This window comes from Penaeus monodon, chromosome 31 (genome assembly GCF_015228065.2).
Source record: "Penaeus monodon isolate SGIC_2016 chromosome 31, NSTDA_Pmon_1, whole genome shotgun sequence".
Classification (NCBI taxonomy): Eukaryota; Metazoa; Arthropoda; class Malacostraca; order Decapoda; family Penaeidae; genus Penaeus; species Penaeus monodon.
In genome coordinates this window covers 20,478,672-20,479,290 of record NC_051416.1, presented here as the reverse complement: position 1 = coordinate 20,479,290, position 619 = coordinate 20,478,672, and the positions used below count along the sequence as shown (strand labels likewise).

The window sequence follows — 619 nt, the reverse complement described above, 5'->3', positions numbered from 1 at the left end:
TCTATAACAACGAATACGAACGAGAGAGGCGAAATTTTATATTCCCTTTTGTGCAGATATCATGGACTTGGGATGTGTATATATGTACATTAGTTCGTGTTCTGTCAAGTAAGTTTACAAGACTCTGTGGAACTAGTTTCTGTTACTTTGTCATATTGGTGGTTATTCACTGACATTTCAAGATATTTTACTGTGTTTACTGTTTTATTCTCATAACGATGTTAATATAACCGTAATTCGTAAGCAAGAAATTACCGTTTTGAATTTAGCTGAAATTCTTCAAATCCAGCTACAGATTCCCTTTCTCGGTAGTCAAAAATATCTTTTTCAGTGTATGATAGAATATCCATTAATATAGTTTATTTTAGGCGGTTTTGATAATTATTTACTGAGTTTAAATCACCAAGGGCCTGGTACTTCATTGTCCTTATGGTTAGAGCCACGAAATTATTTACGCATATCAGTAATTAACGTGATTAAGAGCATAAAGCAATTGGATACTTTATAACCAAAATTTATGATAACTTTTTAAAAAGAAATGTGTCGTATTAATTAACTATTACATTTAACTGCCATAAAAGGTTTCATTAACAAAATCAATCATAATAGCGATGGATCC

At 31.0% G+C, this 619-nt stretch overlaps 1 protein-coding gene across 1 annotated transcript in view; it reads right to left on the bottom strand.

Moving 5' to 3' along the window:
• The window catches only part of LOC119592849 (transmembrane protease serine 11B-like protein), a gene marked incomplete at its 3' end in the record, with an annotated part of 17,713 nt that overhangs the window by 13,754 nt on the left and 3,340 nt on the right, over window positions 1-619 (bottom strand).